Source organism: Myxine glutinosa, chromosome 3 (genome assembly GCF_964187855.1).
Source record: "Myxine glutinosa chromosome 3, kmMyxGlut1.1, whole genome shotgun sequence".
In the NCBI taxonomy this organism is placed as follows: Eukaryota; Metazoa; Chordata; class Myxini; order Myxiniformes; family Myxinidae; genus Myxine; species Myxine glutinosa.
In genome coordinates this window covers 123,229,520-123,251,310 of record NC_136263.1, presented here as the reverse complement: position 1 = coordinate 123,251,310, position 21,791 = coordinate 123,229,520, and the positions used below count along the sequence as shown (strand labels likewise).

Below are 21,791 nucleotides of genomic sequence, written 5' to 3'. Positions count from 1 at the left end.
ATATGTCCCCCCTTTCCCCACTCACGACCCCTCAATGGTCACTGTCCCTCACAATGTCTCTGGGCCCCTCCAGACCAAGGTGAAGGTCGACTTCTCCGCACACGGGCGGTTGAACGAACCCCTGGCTGACGTGCTCCAAACGTGCACGTCGCGTACCGGGAACAGCTGCTGCAGCGCACACCTCCTTGCAAAGCAAAGCGGGCAAAGCAAAGCGCGGCTCGCAACGCGCGCGAGGCCCAAGGTGCGACCCGTACGCGTCCTTGTAGACGTGGAGGCGAACTGTGCCGGACGCTTGGTTCCGTGCACGAACCCACGGCAACTGGACGTGTAACCGGTAATTACCCCGCACAGGTAACTCCTCTCGCCAGACGGGCTTTCAAACGCAGCGTTCCCCACGCTGCTCAATATCGACACCGCTCGCGTCGGAGCTGGGCGATGAGAAGAAGATGGCCGCTTCTCCCGGACCTTGTCTTCTTTTTCTCTTCCGGTTCACCATCCCGTTTCCGGTCTCCTGTTATCCAGAGCGCCTCTAACCATTTAACCACAACAACCTTTAATAGAATAAACATTAATAAGCAATGACCTGAATAGTAATTCACATAAATTCACATAAATCCGTAACAATACCAAAAAAAATAAAAACTCCAAAAAAAATAAAAATCTAATTTCCTTCTCTCCCAGTGTTCGTTCGTTCTTGGACCACGTGTTTCGTCCCACCCGTTTTTTTTCTCTCCTTCCTTTATAACTCAATCCTCTCCAGCCGAAACCTTTCCAATTCCAGTTCTCACCATACTTCTTCAACTTTATCCTTCTTTCTCTGATCCACTTTCACCTAACCTTCAAAAAAACATATACTCAGAGGCAAAAGTTATTGTGACATGGAATTTTTTCATTGGTAATCTTGTGAATGAATTTTTGGATTTGAACCAGAGAAAGAGTCTGTTAAAATGGTCGAAGAAACGCAACCAAGCAGTTGTTGTTCGAATTGCACGAAATTTGCAAGAAGCATGACACATTCGAGAAAAATGGCCAGCAATGTTCACTTTAAAAGGCCAGACAACCAGATGCTTATCATTTCCACTCAATGCAGTCTTAAGAAGTGCAGAAGTCAGAAAAACACCTCTATTCATCATTCTGGAACAAGTTCGACATGCCACGCCTCGGGGAAAATGACAGATGGAGAGCTATAGGTATGCTTCAGTCTGGTACCTCGCAGCGTGATGTTGCTCGTCGATTCAACGTCCATAGAAACACCATTTGGCACAGCTTCACCGAGCTGACGGTAGGACACGTGTCTACAGGCGCACAGGTGAACGTTACATCAGGCCATGTGTTCTGGAAGGGGATCGTTTTGGAGGTGGGGGCGTTATGATCTGGGGTGGGATAACAGCTGCAGCAAGAACGCCAATGATTGTGATTGAGGGGAACTTGAATGCTGTGAGGTACCGAGACGAGATTTTGCAAATGGCCGCTTTACCGGTTTTGCAACAGAACGGCCCTAGAGTGACGTTTCAACACGATAACGCCAGACCACACGTTGCTCGAGTTGTGCAGCAGTATCTTAATCAGAACAATGTTAATGTGTTACCCTGGCCTGCAAGATCCCCTGATTTGTCACCCATTGAACACGTCTGGGATGAAATGGAGCGACGTTTACGACGTCATCCGAATCCTCCAAAAACGCTGCAGGAACTCCGCCAAATCCTTCCTCGGATATGGAATGATCTTCCCAAGGACTTTCATCGATGTTTAGTGGCCTCAATGAGGCGAAGGTGCCAGGCCTGCATCAATGCACAAGGTGGACACACTCGCTAATGACTGTGTGAACTTGCTTGTGAACCCCCTCTTGTGTTGTGGCTCATTTGCATATGCCAGGTGCACTGTTCTTATGGACTGTTGATCGTTACCATACCTTGAAACATTTGTCTTTCCATGTAATAACATTACTCTAGTAGCTCATGGTGGTTGAGTATGCACTTTATTGTACAGACCTAAACTCTTCAGGAATCCACTAATTGAAGGTCCAGGAACAATATTTGGTTGGTAACACATTTGCCACTGACGGCGAAATAGCTGAAATGGCCATACCCCTTTTTGGGCCACGCCCCCTTTTTTGCCGTGACTGTATCTACAGAACCGTTGGACCTAGGAGGTTGCCCGACCACTCAAAATTTGCGCAATGGCCACATTATGGGGGGTCAGTAATACATTTTCATATCCAAAAGTCAATGGTTTTTAAGATAATTGCCAAAAACCGATTTCAACATGTTACGAACTACAATTGTATGATACCACCAAGGCCACAACATTATATGACACTTATACCTTTTGCATCATCCTATTTTGGAATTTACTTATTTGGATTTCTACACTTTTCGCCTTTACTACAGCCACAAAACGTGACACATTTAATGTTCCTGTCTCTGCAAGTGCACGTTTTGGTACTCATACATGCTCTTGGGCATTTGCATGGAGGAGGCAGGTCATCGGGCCTGCACGATACTGGCAGTATCACTGGTGTTATGCCAACGTCCGTTGCTTCATACCCATACTGGAGTGGATCTGGTTTGGTGACGGCAGGAGTTGGGGCTTGCAACCACATCTTACACTGAAGAAATGCTCGCTTTATGTGTTCTCGTAGCGTTGATGAACAGCACACAAGCTGGTTGAAGTCCAGTTCTTTCTTGGAGTTGTGGTACTGCTCCCATCGATATTCATCGAAAGTGGAACAGTCGGTCTTCTTTAATCCAGACACAAGGAACTTTTCAGCATTGCTTGTTATCTGTGGTGACAGTTCTTCTACACCAAACCCTTCCAGTAGGGAGAGATCGATGGATGCTTTCAGGCCAGACAGCTTTGGACCCACCTTGCTGGTACTGTCGCAACCGCTGAGAGCATGAATGGCTGGGAGACACGACACCAAACCGTTGTCCAGTTGATCAACCAACATGTGGACTGGTACAGTTTTCTTTGTTTTCCGGTTACCAAGCTTCACGTACAGCTTTTGTAGTTGCCAGGTTGTGTTGAAGTGGAAGATGAGGTTGACAAAGACATCTGTGTCAGGCGGGACCAAGACTGATTGAACCCCGTGTTTCACAACACCATCATTAATATGGAACATGATTCTGTCGTCGGCTTCTTCTTGGTTGCTTGAGAGCTTGAGAGCTTGAGAGGTTTGCCATCCACCGTTTGCCCTGTTTGCCGTGCCATCCACCTGTTCACGTGACTCGTGGTGGTCCCTCTCGGCTCTCCCCCCGTTGGTATTTTTGTGCATATAAGATTGTTCATAGTTCTGTTTAAATATTTTTAAATATGTTTTACCTTTCCCCTTCTGTTTTTTATTCAGTGGTATATTACAACACGCTGTTTTTCTTCCTATTTAAAAGGCTTTTCTCAATTTCCTCTCCAACTCATTCCACTTCAAAAAAAAGAAATTCAATATCTTATACGTCTCCCTCACTACATGGTCTAAATTCACATTCATTCCATCCCTCCTCCATCATCCTGAACCGGATTGCTAACTTGAAAATCACAACAAACCCAATTTGTTATCAATGTTCGTCTTTCATTAATCATCCACTTTCTAAACTCCCCTCTTGCCCCTCCCATCCAAATCCCCCCCCTTGCACCTACACTCCGAAACTTCCCCCTTGCCCCTCCACTCTTAAACTCCCCCCTTGCCCCTCCACTCCTGAACTCCCCCCTTGCCCTTCCCCTCCTAAACTTCCCCTTTGCCCCTCCCCTCCTAATCCCCCCCCTTGCCCCTCCACTCCTGATCTCCCCCCTTTCCCCTTCCCTCCAAAACTCCCCCCTTGCCCCTCCCCTCCTAAACTCCCCCCTCACTCCTCCCCTTCAAAACTCCCCCCCAATCCCTCCCATTCAATTCTCCCCCCATACCATTCCTCTCCAATTCTCTCTCCTCCACCCTCCTCCTCCAAGCTGCCTCCTCCCCACTTCGTCTCCCTTCTATCTCATACCTCCACCCCCCCAAACCTTCTACTTTCCTCTGCCCCCCCTCAAACAACCCCTCACTGTGCCGCATCCCTTCACCAGCAAACCTTTCATCCTCCTCATCCTTCCCTTTCTTGGAACTCTTCTGCAACATCTGAAACACTATCAACTGCTCTCCCTACCTCCCCCTCTCATCCTTCATCTTACCCTACTCCTCCCCTCCCCTGTCCTGTACCCGATGCTCCCCCTCTCTCTTCATTAACGGTATGGACCTCAAACATCCGGGGCCTTCGCTCAAACCTGACTGATCTCTCCATACAGGTTGCTTCTGACAATCCAGACTTGATCTGCTTAACAGAGACTTTCCTCCTTCAAGATGTCTCTGATTCCATAATATCTCTTCCTGGTTACTCCCTCCTCCGGTATGATAGACCTGAGCCTCGGCCTGGTGGTGGGGTGGCTATCTTTGTCAAAAACTCTCTTCCTCACTCTCCTTGCACTGCTCTCTTTCCTCCTCACCCGCAGGAGTACCTCTGGTTACGGCTTCCTCTCCGCTCCCACCTTTTGTTCATATGTGTTCTGTACCGTCCCCCAAACAGTGATGACTCCATCTACATTTCAATGTCTGACAACATGGACCAACTTCTATCCACTCATCCCAACTCTCTCTTCCTCATATGTGGTGACTTCAACTGTCATCATGCCACCTGGTTGGGTGTGGGTTCCTCTCTCACTAGTCATGGCACCTCAGCAAAGGACTTCTGTGACTCACTGGGATTGACACAATCTGTCAATTTCCCGACCCGGATCTCAGCCAATGGAGTATCTTCTCTTCTAGACTTGGTTATGACAAACTTCCCTGCTAATGTCTGCTGCTCTTCTTCTGCTCCAATCGGTTCTTCTGATCATGTGCTTGTCAAAGTGGACATCTCTCTGGCCATTCTCAGAGAGCCTCCTCAGCGTCGACGAGTCTGGCATTTCACTCAGGCTGACTGGGATGGTCTTCAAGCAGCCATCAATCGTCTGGATTGGTCTCCCATCTCCACTGCCTCTGACATCAATTCTTCCTGGGAATTCTTCCAAAGCAAACTGATCTCTCTCATGCACAGATTTATCCCATCTCGCCTTCAATTGTCTTACCCTTCCTCCCGTCCATGGTACACTGAATCTTGTGGTGAGGCAGTTGCCCTGAACCAACTTGCCTTTGCCTCTTGGAAGGCTAATCCAACTGAAGGCAATCTCAGTTCCTTCCACAAAGCTCGGAACAAGTGTGTGTCTACCCTCAGGAGTGCCAGGAAGCACTATCTCTCCTCACTCAAGAATGAACTCTCAAACCTGTCTCCTTCCTCCAAATCCTGGTGGCATCTGGTCAAATCCGTTTCTGGTGTTTGTTCCCCCCCCCCCCCCCCCTCTCCTCCCTTACCCTGAATGGATTTCTCTCATCTCCCCTTCCTGTTCAGGCTGGAGTTCCCCAAGGAAGTGTGCTGGGCCCTGTGCTTTTTCTGGTCTTTATCAATGATCTCTCTGACTCTCTGGAAAATCCTCTCTATCTCTTTGCTGATGACTCCACTCTCTGCCGCTCCATTCCTCTTCCCTCAGATAGGCAGTCTGCAGCCTCCTCACTCTCTGAAGACCTGGACAAAATCACAGACTGGTCAAACAAGTGGAACATGTCTTTCAATCCTGCCAAATCTCACTCTCTTACTATGTCTCTCCGAAAAGATCGACTGGACAACCCTCCCATCTACTTTCTCAACAATCCTCTCCAAGAAGTTCTGTCACTCAAGCTTTTGGGTCTCACTATCTGCCATGATCTTTCTTGGGAAAACCACATTTCCAAGCTGGCCTCCAAAGCCAGTCGCCGACTGGGCATCCTCCGTCGTGCGAAGTCCTTCCTCGGCACACCTGAGCTCCTCACCACATACAAGGCTTTCATCCGCAGCTCAATGGAATACTGTTCTCCCCTATGGGCTGGTGCTCCTGCCTCACACCTGGCTCGGCTTCACGCTGTTGAATCCAAAGCTTTCAAAATCATTGGAATCTCCCGTGATGAAGCTATCTCTGAGGGCCTTTCACTCACTCACCGCAGGCAGGTAGGTGGTCTTTCTGTCTTCTAACGACTCCTCTCCGGCCTTGCTCCCCCAGCTCTCTCCGTGCTCTGTCCCCCAAATATTCCTACAGGTCGCACAAGATCTGCCAGCAACCCTCTGATGGTTAAACTGCCGAAATCTCGGCTCTCTGCTCACCTTCACTCTTTCATTCCTCTTTTCTCCCGCCTGTGGAACAAACTCCCACACTCCCTTCAATCCCTCTCCTCCCTCCAGGTCTTTAAAACAGCTGTTCACCACCATCTCTTATCTTCCCCCATCCATAACCTTGATCTTTTCTACCCCCACTAATTCACCCCAGATCCACCTTGTTTGAAATTCCAACTTATTTCCTGGAAATCCTGGCAGTGTCCATATGTTTATACCTCTCCCACCCCCCCCCCTTCACATGCCTCCCCCCCCCTTCACATGCCTCCCCCCTTCACATGCCTCCCCCCCAAAGCCCTCTCCCTCCCACAGATCTCTCGATGTCTCCATGTCTCTCGGTCCCTGCTCTCAAATGTTGTGTTTGTGTCCTTCCCCCTCTCTCCCCGTCTTGTCTGCCGCTCCCGATGTTATTTGTTTTATGTGTCTGTTTGTCTTTCTGTGTGATTAATTTTCGCTCTTTCACGAGCCTCGATCTTGTATACAAAAAAAAAAAAAAAAAAAAAAAAAAAAAAAGCTCTGCGATCTGTGTTTCAGTGCCAGCTAACAGTTTCCTGCATTCACCCCCATATACTCCTCCAAAGAATATTTCCTTGTCCGACTCGACATTCTGCAGCATCCACTTGAAGACATACTCCTGCAACCGAACTTTGTTCAACATTGAGCTCCAGAACATATCAAGATCGACAGGGAGTTTCTGATTGTCAGACCCAATGGTGATTGTGATTTGTTCTGAGGAACTTCGCTGTGCCCGTTCCATTTGCTTGATTGATGATTTTTGATAAACATCAAAAATAATGTCTATTTTTGTGGACACGGAGCCTGTAGCAAGAATCCTGTTGGAAAGACTCTCAGCCAATTCCCCGAATGTGTGAAGGCCCATCTTTTTCATCGGTAGTTTACGCACAAGTGCCATGAAGTCCACTATTGTCATCTGAGCGTCACTCTTTACATTCCTCGTCTCCTGTGGAAGGCGACTGACAAGTTCCCTGGCTAAGGAGGCTTTATCGGGCTTCTTCAATTTGATGCCATCTTTACATTCAGTGGTGAGGAACTGGGATGTGCTGGTCAATTCATACTTCAGGAGTTCTAGCATGCTGTACCCTCTTTCTCTAGCATAGTCAATGTACCTAACCGTTTCCGCTGCATCCTTTTTCGCCATCGATTTCTTCGCTGTGAACGGAGTAGAAGTACGTTTCACGAAAACAGTCTTGCGGTTGGTAGGGATTGTATCATGTAGGTGCTTCTCCTTATCCTGAAATCTGGTCTCAACAAACTCTTCATAACTCTTCTCACCAATTTCCAGGCATTCAAGTAATCCGTCGACAACCTCCTGGGGAATGTCAGCTCCAGTAGAGATGTTCTGAAGTCTGATTCCAGCGTCGAACGGATTGTTGATGGATTTTATGTAATCCAGAAGGGCCTTTGCACGAACATGGCCAATCTTCGTAGAACTTGGATTGAACTCATGGTGTAGGCTCAGCTCACTGTCATCTTTGTCTCCCAAGTTGCACCATTCCAGCAGCTGTGCCACATGAAGATCTTTCTCATGCTTTAGGAGATTCCATAAGGCTACTGCTTCTTTCTGTCTGGTCATCCCAATGATACCTCCAGCAACCTTGGCGGGTTTATTGTAACACTTCTCGAGTGCCATGTCAAATCCTACTGCACTGCCTTGTCGGGTAGTGTGGTACATCACCCATCCACCATCTGTAAAGCATCTGTAGATACCCGGGAACTTCCTTTGTAGGTCCAGGCAATCTTCAAGGAACAGCGTACCCCATCTGCTATAGTTTGTCCGGCCAAACCCGAAGAACAAAGGCATGCACCTCCGCACAGCTGAAACGACAAAACACCCATGACCGGAATTTCTAGCCATGTCTAGACTCTAGTCTAGACTAAATTCTAGTCTAGACTCTAGTCTTGACTCTAGTCTAGACTCTAGTCTAGTCTAGACTCTTCAGGAATCAAGTAATTGAACAATAGGAACAGGAACAGGAACAATTACGAATAATATTGTAGTTCGTAACATGTTGAAATCGGTTTTTGGCAATTATCTTAAAAACCATTGACTTTTGGATATGAAAATGTATTACTGACCCCCCATAATGTGGCCATTGCGCAAATTTTGAGTGGTCGGGCAACCTCCTAGGTCCAACGGTTCTGTAGATACAGTCACGGCAAAAAAGGGGGCGTGGCCCAAAAAGGGGTGTGGCCATTTCAGCTATTTCGCCGTCAGTGGCAAATGTGTTACCAACCAAATATTGTTCCTGGACCTTCAATTAGTGGATTCCTGAAGAGTTTAGGTCTGTACAATAAAGTGCATACTCAACCACCATGAGCTACTCTAGTACATTTCATTCGTGGCAGTAAAAGTTTAACACTGATTCTGTTTGTTGTTTGTGTGTCACAATAACTTTTGCCTTTGAGTATATTAAAAGAATTTAAAAAGTAGACCTCTCCTCCCATACGAACACATTTGCTTATACACCTCCCTGTTCCTTCGCTCTCTGCTCTCCTGGCTGTCAATCTCCTATTATTCTGTTCCTGCTTCTGAACCTGTGCTGGAATCCATTTCAAAACTACCCCCCTAAACCCCTCCCCTTCAAATCTCCCCACCCTCCTTTTTTCTCAAATTCTTCCCTCTCACCCCACCTCCTCAAAACGTCATCCCCACACCCTCTCACTTCCAACTCTTATCTCCATCTCCTCCAATCTTCTTCCTCGCTCTGCCCCCCCCTTAAACAACACTTCACTGTTCCTCATCCAATCACCATCAAACCTTTTGTCCTCCTCATCCTTCCCTTTCACCTAGCTCTTCTGAAATCTGACACACTATCAACAGCTCTACCTACCTCCTCCTCCTCCTCTTGCTCATCTTACTCTACCTCTCCCCTCCCCTGTCCTGTCTCCCATGCTCCCCCTTCCTCTTCCTTAACGGTATGGACCTCAAACATCCGGGGCCTTCGCTCAAACCTGACTGATCTCTCCATACAGGTTGCTTCTGACAAACCAGGCTTAATCTGCTTAACAGAAACCTTCCTCCTTCAAGATGTCTCCAATTCCTTAATATCTGGCATTTCACTCAGGCCAACTGGCACGGTCTTCAAGCAGCGGATGTCCCTGCTCTCAAATGTTGTGTTTGTGTGCTTCCCCTTCTCTCCAAATCTTGTCTACCGCTCCCATTTGATTTTTTGTTTGATAAGTGTTAGCTCTTTCACGAGCCTCGATCCTGTTTACAAAATAATAATAATAATAATAATAAATCTCTCCCTGGTTACTCCCTCCTCCGGTATGATAGACCTGAGCCTCGTCCTGGAGGTGGGATTGCTATCTTTATCAAAAACTCTTCTTCACTCTCCCTGCACTGCCCTCTCTCCAGCTCACCCCCAGGAGTACCTCTGGCTACGGCATCCCCTTTGCTCCCACCTTTTGTTAACATGTGTGTTGTACCGTCCACCAAACAGTGATGACTCCATCTCCATCTCGCTGTCTGATAACATGGCCCAACTTCTATCTACTCATCCCAACTCTCTCTTCCTCATTTGTGGTGATTTCAACTGTCATCATGCCAGCTGGCTGGGTGTGGGCACCTCTCTCACCAGCCATGGCACCTCAGCAAAGGACTTCTGTGACTCACTAGGACTGACACAATCTGTAAATCTCCCGAGCCGGATATCAGTCTGCATTTGCCTCAAAATCTTGTGTTCCAAACCCGTCTCTCTCTGTACCCACCGTACCCAGCTGCTCCTGGACTCAATTATCAGCAAAGTCGTGGAATCCATCATTGCTTCGGAATATCAAATCCTTCCTCTTCTCCATTGCCTTGATCTCTGATCATCAATTTGGATTCATACCAGGTCACTCTACTCTGGACATTCTGCTTCTGCTGTCTCAACAATGGATGGAGGTCCTCAATATCAAACAGGAAATTAGAGCTGCCTCCCTTGAAATATCATGTGCCTTCGATACGGTCTGGCACCCCGCTCTGCTCACCAAACTCTCCTCCTATGGTATCCATGGAAATCTCTATGCATGGCTTGCGGACTTCCTCTCTGATCGTAGTCAATGTGTGGCCCTGAATGGATTTCTCTCATCTCCCCTTCCTGTTCATGCTGGAGTTCCCCAAGGCAGTGTTCTGGGCCCTGTGCTTTTTCTGGTCTTCATCAATGATCTCTCCGACTCTCTGGAAAATCCTCTCTATCTCTTTGCTGATGACTCCACTCTCTGCCGCTCCATACCTCGTCCCTCAGATCGGCAGTCTGCAGCCTCCTCACTCTCTGCAGACCTGGACAAAATCACAGACTGGTCAAACACGTGGAACATGTCTTTCAATCCTGACAAATCTCACTATGTCTCTCCGAAAAGACCATCTGGACAACCCTCCCATGTACTTTCTCAACAAACCTCTCCAAGAAGTTCTGTCGCTCAAGCTCTTGGGAGTCACAATCTGCCATGATCTTTCCTGGGAAAACCACATTTCCAAGCTGGCCTCCAAAGCCAGTCGCCGACTGGGCATCCTCCATCGTGCGAAGTCCGACTTTGTCACACCTGAGCTACTCACCACATACAAGGCTTTCATCCACAGTTCAATGGAACACTGCTCTCCCCTCTGTGCTGGTGCTCCTGCCTCACACCTAGCTCAGCTTCACGCAGTTGAAACCAAAGCTTTCAGCATCATTGGAATCTCCCGCGATGAAGCCAACTCTGAGGGCCTTTCACTCCAATCACTGCAGGCAGGTTGGTGGTCTTTCTGTCTTCTACCGACTCGTCTCTGGCCTAGCCCACCCAGCCCTGTCTGTGCTCTGTCCCCCAAATACTCCTGCAGGTCGCACAAGATCTGCCAGCAACCCTCTTCTGGTGAAACTGCAAAAATCAAGACTCTCTGTTCACCTTCACTATTTCATTCCTCTTTTCTCCCCCCTTTGGAACAAACTCCCTCCCTCTCTTCAATCCCACTCATCCCTCCAGGTCTTTAAAACAGCTGTTCACCACTATCTCTTATCTTCCCCCATCCAAAACCTTGATCTTTTCTACCCCCGTTAATTCACCCCAGATCCACTTTTTTGAAATACCGACTTCTTCCTGGAAGTCCTAGCTGTGTCCATGTGTTTTTTTTTACCTCTCCCACCCCCACCCCCCTTTCCACGCCTCCTCCCTCCCACAGATCTCCCGATGTCCCTGCTCTCAAATGTTGTACTTGTGTGCTTCCCCCTCTCCTCCTCCCTTTACTATGTCTTGTGTGTCCGTTTGTTTTTTGTCATTAATGTTAGCTCTTACACGAGCCTCGATCTTGTATCCAAAAAAAAAAAAAAAAAAAAAAAAAAATGCAATATCTCTATATTTTCATTCCAAACAGTATCATTCACCATTCCAATCACAAACCAGAGAGCATGTGAAAATGCAAAGCCCGTCCACATCCGTTTGTATTTTGTCTTCTGCTTCTTCTTCCATATGCTAAAAATAACGGGAACAGTTTAAAAAACTAGAACGGCCCCATCTCCCAATGGTGAAGACTCACTTATAAATTCAAGTAGCCGGATCCGATTCCGGATCTTCACCAAAATCTAATCATTTCGTCCTTGTCATACACGCCACCTCTCCCAAATTTCGCCCAAATCCATCCACAACATTTTGAGATATCTTGTTCACAAATGGACAGACAAACAGAAAAACAGACAGACAGACAGGGTGAAAACATAACCTCCATCCACCTTTGGTGGCGGAGGCAAAAATACAAAATGAAAATTGATGATTTTATGCATCAGCCTTTATACAGCTTTAGATCTAAAAAAAAACAAAAACCAATTACCTTCTAGCTTTCGATTGGTGAACCAATTCAGTGACCCAGTATGCAAATTATTAAAATTTCAGGTCAATCGGATGAAAATTGACGATTTTATGTGACACTAACCTCTGACCTTTTGACCAAATTATAAATTTGCCTTCTCCACATTCTCATAACAAAGTTTTATTGAGAATTTGATGACAAAACTCAAATGGTAAAAAAGTTACATCCCGGACAGACAGAGGCACACAGAAGTGATTGCAAAACCCCGTCTCCTGCTGTGCAGAGGACGGGCTAATTAATACTATCACATTAGTATATCAAAATATAATGTTAAATCATGATTGTATTGAGATATTATCAAACCAGTGAACCATTATGATCTGTTCACTTCCGGATTCGGAAGCAAGGTCCATGTCGATCGCATTTCAAAATCATAATTGTATTGAGGAATTTCTGAAACCTCCTATCTACCTTACAACACTCGCTGGGATGACAAAACGTTCCAAAGAAGGATGTTATATTTCGTTTTCCTAAAATATGCAACTGCAATGGTTATTAAACATGTTCCCGTCACGTGACCAGATGCTCAGCTCTGATTGGTTTACGTTTGTGGGGACATACGGACAGACAACAACCGTTCGCTGTTCTAGAGGGATTTGCCCTACCAGCTACACCGTAAAAAGAGAATGAGATGAGTAAGCTGAGGATAGCCATATAAACGTTGTCATGTGAATGGCATGAGATGGCATACTGGGCATTGGAAGGCTACACCATGCTTCTTAAGGAAGGCACACTGAAGCATGTCCCATGAACATGGAGCTGATTAGTGACTTAAGTAACCTTACAAAAATAGGACTGCGGATTATGAAGCTCACCTGGATCATGAGCAACAGTCACTAACCTCTCCCCGTAACCCCTCCCCGCAAATCCTATTGGACCCTGATTTTTCGGTCACTTCATCTCGATTCTCGAATACATTAACTTATAAAATCGGTCATGATGTCCGGATGTCGTCTCTCTGTCCGTCCGTCCGTCCGTTAACTTTTTGCTATTTTTGCTACTCCTCCCTCATCACCTATCTGGTTATTCTGAAACCTGACACATGGATACAAAACAGTTGACCATATAAGGGGGGGGGGGGGGTATTAGCCCCTGAAACTTCAGATATCCACTCATCCCTTATTTACCAACTGATTGCTCAGAAACCTGATTCAATCCTTTTACTCGATGCTCCACAGGATCACTCGGTCTTAGATTTTTTCATTTCGGTTCATGGGGGCTCCCAGAGGATCAGCGGGTCTCACAGGGAGGTCCCCCAAAATCAGCAGATGTCTGAACTACAACCTCAAGAGATGACTGTCAGCTCAGTCGGGGTTATTTTCCTTTTTAATGCTGTGAACAAACTTTGGAACATCTTGGGTGGTAGAGGTTGTAGTCAAGTTTCATTGATATCATGTGTGTCGTTTCTGAGAAGAGAGCATATACCTATTTTGGGGGGTAATGCCCCCCACCCACCCTGTGGACCCCCTTATTTAGCGCAGATTTTGATGTGGTCAATACACCTTCGGTAGGCATCAGATATGAAGCTTGTGAGTTGTGGCCAAGTTTCATCAAAATAGTTTCGTTGGTTCGAGCGATAATGACTGAAGTGTTTACAGACTCATTCACTCACTCACGTACCAACGGACACTGCTCGATCGCATACACCCACCGGACTAAAAAATAAATGTCTTCATTAGAAACATAATAATTGATATATGGCATCATTGTTTAAAAAAAACACCTACTGAAGGGGACTTTGACATTCTCCTCGACATCTTCTAAACACAAATTTGAATATTAAAGGACCATCAGCAGGAAATAGACATATTGTGGGGAAGTTAAAAGCCATTATAAACAAAAGAATGGTACAATGCAGGGAGCAAGAGGAAGAACTTGAACAACACTCGGTAGAGAGCATACCTCCACCAGGCTGAAAAATTCACATTTTGTATCCCACTGATTGGTCATATCAGGATCCGGACCTGATCCAAAATCTAATCGGCGTGTTCTTGCCACTTACCCATCTCATCCCCAAGTTTTGGCATAATCCGTCCACAACTTTTTGAAGTATCATGATGTATATAGTTGTTGTTTTTTAGCCACATCACTCAATGGTGACATGTCACGAATAAAAATTTTAAATTATATTGTATCCTGATTCGAATCTTCACCAAAATCGAATCATTTCATCCTTGTCACACATCCAACCTGTCCACCAAATTTCGTCCGAATCCGTCGACATTTTGAGATATCCTGTTCACAAAGAGAGACAGACAGACAAACAGACACAGGTGAAAAATTAACCTCCATAACAGAGGTAACAAGGTTATTAGCAGTGAGTAGGTGTCACTGGCAGTGTTGGCAACATTTGTGGAAAATCCAGCCGAGGTGAAACCTCTTGAGGAGGTCGGAAGATTAAAAAAAAAAAACAGCATCAGAGTCTCGGCAGACCATCAAGGCACTGTATTAATTTGTCACATTGAGACGTTAATTGGTTTCAGCAACTGTGCAGTGCACAAAGGTGGAATACATGTTTGACTCACAGAGACAGAGTTTGCAATAAAATAGGTGCTCTTCGAAAAGATCTGCATGTAGGAAAGTATAGCAATGATACTCAACACCATCTCAGGTCCTGGAGTCATGGTAGTGGCGTCATAATACAAGGACAAACACAATTTAAGCTCACATCCAGGGCAGTGAAATTACTCAAATAGCTTTAGCACAACAGAGGCTCTTGTGCGAGCAAGGCATGGCTCTGGTATTAGTTGATATCGATCACTCCCTGGTAATGGACCCAGGCAGGTAAGCAAAGTTTGCTCTTTGCTCCATAGATGTTTTCATTCAAGCATATGAAACGTGCATAACTCCAAATGTTATTTTGCTCCAATTCTCCTCTCTCTGTTCTCCAACACCAACCCCATTGTCCCAGTGACCTCTCCAACACCAACTCCATTGTCCCAGTGAGCTCTAAATCACCAACTCCATTGTCCCAGTGAGCTCTCAAACACCAACTACATTGTCCCAGTGAGCTCTCAAACACCAACTCCATTGTCCCAATGAGCTCTCAAACACCAACTCCATTGTCCCAGTGAGCTCTAAATCACCAACACCATTGTCCCAGTGAGCTCTAAATCACCAACTCCATTGTCCCAGTGATCTCTAAAACACCAACTCCATTGTCCCAGTGAGCTCTAAATCACCAACTCCATTGTCCCAGTGAGATCTCCAACACCAACTCCATTGTCCCAGTGAGCTCTCAAACAACAACTCCATTGTCCCATTGAGCTGTCCAACACCAACTCCATTGACCCAGTGAGATTTCCAACACCAACTCCATTGTCCCAGTGAGCTCTCCAACACCAACTCCATTGTCCCACTGACCTCTCCAACACCAGCCGATTGCCCCAGTGACCTCTCCAACACCAACTCCATTGTCCCAGTGACCTCTCCAACACCAACTCCATTGTGCCAGTGACCTCTCACTCAGAGTAAATTCTCTAAAGTCGAACTTCGTGGTCCCAATGAACTCTGACATGACCTTTATCTTGAACTACATACATTGACTTTCCTCTGCACTCTGTCCCATCAACTTTCATGCCTGCTGGCCTAAGCATGACCCATTTTCAGAACTTTCAAAGGCCTTGGCCAAACATTGGCATTGGCCTCGGTCATGGTTGACTCAGAAACTTGGCTTCTTGTGGGGCAGCGTAGCAAACCTATTGTGCATTTTTAAAATAAAAACACCAAAATTGGCCCACAGGTAGATAAATTCCATTACGAAAAATTCTGGATATTGTGACATCGCAGGTTTGATCCCTGAAGGTTGTGGCAGCCATTTTACAAAATGGCCACCAGCAATTTCAATAAGTCAAATAATATGCAGAAATCTGGGGATCAAATGGTGAAACTAAAGGTTGATTGACACATTGACGAACATAAACTTGCTAATGACACAAATTAGGTTAATTTGAAATACAAACAAGAAAGAGCAATCAGAGATTGCAGACCCTCGCCAGGATGTGCTTTTAGTGGTTTTAAGGCATTTGTGTTGAAACAAATATGGCGGCCAAACCACGTGACCGATGATATCATCATTACTTTTTTCTCCACCAATTTATCCCCAGATCATGCTCAAGAAATTTCATCTTGATCGGATGATGCTTTGTACTTGTCAAATTATGACGTCATAATGGAGGCACCTATGACATCCTCATTAACATTTTATTCCCCATGGAGAGTTCTTTACAATGAGGATGTCTCAATTTTTTCTATGCAGCACTTTTGGAGATATGGAGATGCAAAGTTTTTCGGTGTTTCCAAGATGGTGCATGTACCACGAGACCTATGACATCATAATTATCATAAAATAATTCTTCAGGAGGAGGTGCACCTAATGTGAAAATTTTCTGTCAATCAGACCAACGTTTGCAGAGGAAATCATATATATTCTGTGCAAACAAACAGACAGACAAACAGACTCAAATGCAATACCCTCTCCTTTGGTGAGGGTAACAAGTAAGCCCATCCTCAGTGGAAAGCACTAGGGGGTCACTTAGACAACTTGAGGGGCCAATATCCCCCCCAAAAATAATAAAAGTGTATACTAGAAAGTATCTGAAAATGCAAAGCCCGTCCGCGTCCATCTGTGTTCTGATGTCTCCTTATTCTTCTTCCGTATGCTAAAAATAACGAAAACAGTTTAAAAATAAATACAAAATTAAAATTGATGATTTTATGCAGCTTTGACCTTTGAGCTTTATATCTAAAAAAAAAAAATCTCCTAGTTTTTGATTAGTGAACCAATTCTGTAACCCCATATGAAAATTCTTTAAATTACAGGTCAATCGGGTGAAAATTGCGATTTTATGCATCAATGACCCTTGACCTTTTGATCTAAAAAAAACAATCAGCTTCTATATTTTCATTGTTCAACCAAGACAGTGACCCAATAAACAAATTCTAAAATGTCAGGTCAATCGGATGAAAACTTCCGATTTTATGTGAATCTGACCTTTAACCTTTTGAATAAATTATGAATTTGCCTTCTCCGTATTTTCATAATAAAGCATTGTTGAAAATTCATGACAAAAGCTGAAATGGTAAATTGAAATGTTAGGTCAAATGGATGAAAATTGCCGATTTTATGTGATGCTGACCTTTGACAAAAATATTAATTTGCCTTTTCCATATAATTATAATAAAGCTTTGGTGAACATTTGATGACAAAAGCTCAAATGTTAAAAAGTCACCACCCGGACAGACACACACACAGATACACAGACAGACACACAGAAATGAATACAAAACCCCGTCTCCTGGTGTGCAGAGGACGGGCTAATTTTATGGACTAGAAACGGTACCCGCCCTACGGGCGGGGCTTCAATTGGGAGGCCCAAATGAAAAGGCAAAATATCAGAAATTGAAGGCTTTTATTTATTTTAAACGATTTATATAAACATCTGTTAAATCTAAACAGTATTTGTAGAATTTCAATAAAAGCCACATCGCTGTTCATATCGGTAAATATTATTCCATCGTGTTTGGAAAAACTGGAAAATTGTAAAAATTGGAAAAACAATGTAGCCTAGTTTACTCCAGGATGTCCCAGGATTACCCACCCAACATTTTGTTGGGATCGGTTCAGACGTTTTTGCGGTACCTGGGAACAGACAGACAGACATTTGGTGAATTATAGCAAGATGACCAAATTTATTATGAAAAAACAATGAAAATTTAAAACCCATCAGAATAACGGTATTATTAAATACTAAGTGCATCCCCCCTCGCACTCCCACAAGGCTGTGCATTTAAGATCAGCCTTTCTGTATTTGCAGCGCTTAATACAACCCTTCTTGCACTTGCCTGAAACCAGTGCACAGCAGGTCTCGGATGCCTCGGGTAGTGCACAATCCTGATAAACACTTGCTATGATACTTGCCCTCCAGTGCCACCATGCCACCTGCACTGAGTTTGGCTGGCAGTTCCGTGTGCTGAAGAAGCTCCGCACAAGCACGAACCCGGCTGTCAATCGGGAACGTGGCTGATTCATGGAGACCCTCGCTGCCTGGCGATTGCTCACAGAAGAAACAGTGCTTCATGGACTATTTTCTTACGAGGTGAACGTGATCTAATGCAGGTGCATGCAGCCAATGCTTCTTGGCCTTGATTGTCCATTTTGAGCAATTTTTCTGCTCTTTTAAACATTGTAGTATTGTATTTGAGCCTGCACATTTGATACTGAGCATTGTTTGCTACCATGGTTGCTTTGTTGCCGAATCCTTCATCAAGTCTTTCTAACTGAAGAGTTCTTGGAAGCTGGCAGAGCTCATTGAATTTGAACAGGTTTTCTGCCAGCGATTCGTAGCCACTTCCCACGTCTTTCCTTCGGGACTATGAAGGACACGTCAGTGGGTCTACATTGTGCTCTTGGCAAATAATACACAGCTTCCAGTCTGTTTCAGTTAAATGTCCAGACATTCATGGAGGAGGATGCTTTAGGTCAGTGAATTTACTACCTACCTCACATCAGATCTTCCTTCCGCAGTTATCTGTCAGAAAAGAAATAATAGAAAAATACTTAATATCTTGTACAACATCTTGTACATCTATGATTACAATAATAAGTATTATTTATGTTTACAACTAGAGATATTGTGATGCAGCTAGATTCGGAGCTAGATACAATTTTGACAGATAAAATTGAAGATAGAACCTAGATGCAAATTTCTGGGAGCTATAGGCCTTAAAAAAGCAACATCTAGCTCCCAGGAAGCTAAAATGGCACCACTGGCAAAAAATATTCCTCACTGGTGATCTTCCTCTTCGCTCTTGGCCGAATTAATTAGCAGAAGGTACCACCAATGGGTGATATTCTCATATTCTGCAGGTTAATGAGGTCATTAAAACAATAAACATCACAATAAATCTGTTGTGAGCAAGTGAATTTTTTCAATATGTAAATCAGCCTTTAATTTCACCTTCTGGTGCTCAGATTTCAGCATACTTGTGAACTTATGGAAACTGCTGGTGGCCATTTTTAAAATGGCGGCCACGGCCATCTGGGGATAAATCTGCTCGATGTCCCAATATCCAGATTTGATCATAATGTATTTGTCTACCTGTGTGCAAAATTTCGGGCTTTTATCAAATAAATGCACAATTGTTGTCAATATTTTTGCTATGCCGCCCCACTTAGTGGCCTAGTAATTTAGTGGCCTATCTGCATGTGCTTTTTCTCGTGAAACCTTGGAAAATTACCTCACTCTTACAAATTGCTCCGAGAATTTGGTTGCAAATGGTAAAATGGGACCAAGTAGTATAACTTGTTTTGGATCAAGGTCCTGTTTGTGCTAGTTCAACTTCCACATTAGTATTGTCGTGTGATTCCCTAGGTGAATACCACAGAGATCACGAATAGCCAATAGCGAGCTTTAACTCGAAGGCGACGATCAAATGCGGATTTCACTATATGCGCCGGAGGAAAAAAGGGCAGGGGAAGATGAAGCGCTTACCTGTGGCCCCGCCGGCAGTCCCAACCTGCGGAAAATAAACTCACACGAAAACGGATTTACAAATGCACCGAAAAGAACAGGTTTATCAAAACGGAATGCCGGGACAAAGAAAAGCGCGACGATAAACTAAAGACCTAAATGGAGCGCTCCCTCACCAGACTTAGAAACACAGACGAAGGGAAGGATAACCTAGAAAATAAAAACATGTGGTTATTTGCACTTAGCTCAATCGGCTGTCCCGGGCACCTCGTCAAGACCAGTCTCGGGCCCCTGTTCCTGCGTGGGAAGAAGGCCGCAGTCCGCTCGTCCATGCGCTGCCTCTCCCGTCAACTGCAGCTCTCAATCCCAGACGCCAGATGAATGGGGGCGACGATGAGACGATGTCGGCACACAACCGCTTTCACCGAGGTCCAGAATGAAGGCAAGGGGGGAGAATAGTCAGTGCCCAAGCGTCTCTTTCCACACCCAGCACGAGGAGCAGAAGAGGAAGAAAAAGGCCAAAAACAGACAAAATGCCGGTCAGTGCGTTCTTTTAATGGCTGTCTCGTGACATCGGCGCTTCAGGCCACCACTATCTTGTACAGTTCTACACCTATCAGCGCGCAGTCCGCCTCCGATGTCATCGGTGGTACCTTGCCAATCAGCGCACTGCTTATTGCTCGCCCTTTTCTCTACCAATCAGCGGGTAGCTTCTTGCTCCAGCCTTCCTTTGGCCAACTCCCACCCAATCACTGTCCTTCTGGGCATGGCTCTCGCCCTGTGGTGTCCTGTGACCTCTACCAAGTTGGGGTTGTTAGTGGTCGTGCTTGATGCCTAGCTTCCGGTTGGTTTTATTGTTATTTATTGTAATGTGCTTTTAATGGGCACTTCCTATGCTAGTGTCTATTGCGGTGCCATAAGGGACAAAGGATAAATCACGAAGGGTAAGACGTACAAGGGATAATTTATCCTTATTCCCTAAACTAGTTAACATGCCCCGCCCACTCGTGACGGGGACAGATATACAACTTATCCGACATCCGGGCGAAACAGGCCCTCTACTTATTACATGGGGGTGGTTCTTCTTCTTCACGACAGTCGAAGCATGTTACCTACACAAATCTACATGACTACATATCACTACCCCACCGACATACAAGTATTTTCTGTGTCCACTGCAATCTTGATACTAAACTCGATAAACGTTCCAAACATGTACACTTATGCAGAAAGTTCTGAACTACAAACTATAGAAACACCAATATATTAAAAACATATTTCTACCAAAAAGCAACATCTAGCTCCCAGGAAGCTAACAAATAAAACGAAACCAACAAACCTAGCTAACCTGAACAAACTAAACTGAACATTCAACAATGCAGAGTCTCACTGGAGTATATAGATTACAGTGAAACTGAGAATGAATGATCTAGTGTTAAGTAGATCAGCATGCAGACAGACTCACATACTCACCGACTGACAAATAGACCGAATACAATAGCCTATCCCATCCATTGGAGAACAGGCCAGGCTTATAATGAAAAGGTTTTGAAACCGTTTAAACAAATTTTGCACATCGAGACACAAATTAATTTTTCACTTCAGATCCAATTTGCAAGTAAAGCAGATTTGTATTCCGCACAAGCTAATAGGAGGTTGCATGCCTCACACGTTTCCCTGGCTATGTATTCCAGATGTTAAATTGGTGGGAGAATAAATATTCCCTGTTATGTAATATGTCATTTAATCGTTATTGGTAATGGCAAAAAAGCAAGTTCTTTATCATAGAATTTCTCTTTGTGTGGTTGTTTCGTACAATTAAGATGCGTTTACAAACATTTGGCTCGTGTGCTAGTTGTATGAACTTTGCTGATTGAGCGCAAAAGACATCCTTCTTACAATAACCTCTCCCATTCCTTAGGACTGTATGAGGCGAAGCACAGGAAAACGAGATTTTATGGGTTTGGAATTTATTTTATTAGTAACAGAAGTTAAAGCCAGGTGTTGGCTTAACGTTTAAGGTGGCTGGCTGAAGATCTTAGGGTCCTGAGTTTGAGCCCACCTGTCTTGCCATTAACTTAACACAAGGTTGGTTGATTCAGACTGCCGTCCTTCCAAGGTTGGAAAAATGAGCTCCAGCTTACTGGGAAGAATGCGCCATTCGAGTATCCTGCGTCACAGTGGCGACCCGTCCAGGATTGTGCTCCCCGAGCCAAAGAAACAAATGCCTTAGGTAGACCTATGCATCTTAAGATGTGGAAGGAG

General features: G+C 45.0%; 1 long non-coding RNA gene across 1 annotated transcript; it reads right to left on the bottom strand.

The window, feature by feature from the left end:
• Positions 1-17,448: 17,448 nt before the first annotated feature.
• LOC137423968 (uncharacterized) lies at positions 17,449-18,618 on the bottom strand. The gene is made up of 2 exons (XR_010983844.2): positions 17,899-18,618; positions 17,449-17,695 (listed from the first exon to the last, which is right to left on the bottom strand). It is a non-coding gene; the product is annotated as an uncharacterized LOC137423968 (long non-coding RNA).
• Positions 18,619-21,791: the final 3,173 nt, after the last annotated feature.